Here is a 3420-nt window from a genome sequence, read left to right as displayed (position 1 = left end):
GGCCCCGCCGCCCGCGCGTCGCCCCGCCGCCATCGCCGCACTGCCGCAGAGCCTCGTCGCGCCGCCGCAAGCTCCTGTCGTGCCTGCCCCCACCGGCCTCGTCTCCGGTCAGATCCGGGCAGGTCCGGCCCGGATCCGTCGATCTCCGGCCTCCCCATCCTTCCTCTGCCGTCCCTGCCAACTCCAGCGAAGATCCGGCGGAGTTCCGCGCCGGCGAGCCTCAGTTCCCATGCCCGTTGACTTTCACCTCGAGGTCGATTTTTCTGGTAAGTCCCCAGTCTGCATATTTTTTGCATATTTCATCATGCCATAACTTTGCATCCGTGGCTCCGTTTTGGGCGTGTAGCATATCAAATTGTTCGTCTCGATGTGTACTTCATTTCATTCCATTGCACCATGTTCATTTGAGCTCATCTTGATGCCCTAAATGCTGTTGCAAGAGTATGTAATGTTAGTTTCAGATTCTTAACAGATTTTGGACATTTGTCATTTTTGCCATGTTTAATGTGTGCCTCTTATGAACTTGAGCCCTACATGTGTTTTGTTGTATGCCATGCCATCTTTACAGGGGTGTATGCCATGTATTTTTGTGATCTTTGTGGTTACTAGCACAAGCATGCAAAGTAGCTCTCGTGATGTTGCTGATTTCAGGGACTTAGAATTCTTCTAGGTCTTTTCCCTGATAATATTTTTATGCCATGTATTACTGTTGCTACAGAGTGATCCATGCCTCTTTTGAGCATGTTCAGTAAGGGTGATTTTGAGATATTGTTATGCTCTATCCATCCATGTCTTTTCTTGCAATTATGAAGCACCCTAGCATGACTCAGTCTTGCTCTACTTTTGCTATAAAATGTTCCTGGCAGATTGTTACATGTTAAGCAATTTTGCCGAGGTTGTTGTACTTGATCCATGCATGCTATGATAGTGTTCTTGCCATGGTTAGGTTATTCATCATGTCTACTTGCTGGGTGTATGCTTAGTTTGTCATGCAATGCCTTGTGGTGAGTGCATCGAGCTTGCAAACATGCCTACATAAATCTGTTTTGCCATGTTCCAGTTTTCTGCTAAGTCTGAGTCTGTTAACGAAACTTGCTATGTTTACATGGTTGCCATTGTATTTTCTTATCCCTTTTGGCTTATGATCAATAAGGGACTTTTGTTATATGCTTTGAGTAGCTTCATGCCATGCCTTGTTTTGCCATGATATGTTCCTGTAGCATGTTGTTAGCTTGCTCTAAACATTGCTTCCTTATGTTAATTCCTGCCGTGTTATTTTCACAAAGTCTGTAACCTGATATCTTTTGCACTTTTGCCATGCTTGTTTGAACCTGATATTGAGTGAATTAGCCGTAGCTCAGTGTTCATCTTTTGTCAAGCATCTTGAGTGGATCACTGCCATGTGCTTTGTTGTTATGTTAGAGTGCAGTAGCTTGTTGTTCTTGATGCATTTAGATGGCCTCGTGTTGTTAATCGCAGCTTTGTGCCATTATTGTTTTGCTTGCCATTTGCAAACAGTGCATCCGATTCCGGTGATCTTTATATCGATTTCGACCGAAATCAACTCCTCTTTTCAGCGGCACTCTTGGTTTTCTAAGTTGAGTCCAGGTTCAATCTTTCCTTTCCGAAGCATGCATATGCATTGCATATCACGTCCCGCATATCATGCCATGTTTTGCATCATGTTGCTTGTGCATTGCACCGTGGTTGATTGTGGTTCCCTTTGCTTGTGTTCTTGCTTTGGGTAGAGCCGGGAGACGAGTACGTGATCGAGGAACCAGTTGAGTACGCTTACGAGGATCAAGCTAACGTCAACTCGGAGAACTTTGCAGGCAAGATGACCATACCCTCGAAATCACTTCTATCTTTGCTTGCTAGATGCTCGCTCTATTGCTATGCCTATGCTACGATACCTACCACATGCTTTACCCTGCCACCCATATTGCCATGTCAAACCTCTAACGCATCTTGTCCTAGCAAACCGTTGTTTGGCTATGTTACCGCTTTGCTCAGCCCCTCTTATAGCGTTGCTAGTTGCAAGTGAAGTTTGGAGTTTGTTCCTTGTTGGAACATGTTTATTATTGGGATATCAATATTATATCTTGTCTACTTTAATGCATCTATACACTTGGTAAAGGGTGGAAGGCTCGGCCTTATGCCTGGTGTTTTGTTCCACTCTTGCCGCCCTAGTTTCCGTCATACCGGTGTTATGTTCCTTGATTTTGCGTTCCTTACACGGTTGGGTTATAATGGGAACCCCTTGACAGTTCGCCTTGAATAAAACTCCTCCAGCAAGGCCCAACATTGGTTTTACCATTTGCCACCTAGCCTCTTTTCCCTTGGGTTCCGCGGACTCGAGGGTCATCTTTATTTTAAACCCCCGGGCCAGTGCTCCTCTGAGTGTTGGTCCAACCTGTCAGCTGCCGGTGGCCACCAGGGGCAACTCTGGGCTGGCCTACCAGAACCTTGGACAATCCAGTGTGCCCTGAGAATGAGATATGTGCAGCTCCTATCGGGATTTGTCGGCACATTCTGGTGGCTTTGCTGGTTTAGTTTTACCATTGTCGAGATGTCTTGTAACCGGGATTCCGAGTCTGATCGGGCCGTCCTGGGAGAAGGAATATCCTTCATTGACCGTGAGAGCTTGTGATGGGCTAAGTTGGGACACCCCTGCAGGGATTTTAACGTTCGAAGGCCGTGCCCGCGGTTATGGGCAGATGGGAATTTGTTAATGTCCAGTTGTAGAAAACCTGAAACTTAACTTAATTAAAATGAATCAACAGCGTGTGTAGCCGTGATGGTCTCTTTTCGGCGGAGTCCGGGAAAAGAACACGGTCTCGTGTTATGCTTGATCGTAGGTTGTTCTAGGATCACTTCTTGATCATAGTTTCTCGAACGTGCTTTGCCTTCTCTTCTCGCTCTCATTTGCGTATGTTAGCCACCATATATGCTAGTGCTTGCTGCAGCTCCACATCATACCTTTTACCCTACCTATAAGCTTAAATAGTCTTGATCGTGAGGGTGTGAGATTGCTGAGTCCCCGTGACTCATAGATTACTTTCAAAACCAGATGCAGGGACCGATGATACCATTCCAGGAGATGCGACTGAGCTCAAGTGGGAGTTCGATGAGGACTCAGGACGATACTATGTTTACTTTCCAGACGATCAGTAGTGGAGCCCAGTTGGGGCGATCGGGGACATTATGCATTTGGGGTTGTCTTTATTTTGGTTCCGTAGTCGGACCTTGTTTGTATCTGGATGATTGTAATGCTATATTTATGTATTGTTTGAAGTGGCGATTGTAAGCCAACTATGTACCGCTTTCCTTATTCAGTACATGGGATGTGTAAATATTACCCCTCCTGCGACATTGCCTACAATGCGGTTATGCCTCTGAGTCGTGCCCCGACACATGGGA

This window comes from Triticum dicoccoides, chromosome 6A (genome assembly GCF_002162155.2).
Source record: "Triticum dicoccoides isolate Atlit2015 ecotype Zavitan chromosome 6A, WEW_v2.0, whole genome shotgun sequence".
NCBI lineage: Eukaryota > Viridiplantae > Streptophyta > Magnoliopsida > Poales > Poaceae > Triticum > Triticum dicoccoides.
This window is presented reverse-complemented; position numbering follows the sequence as displayed.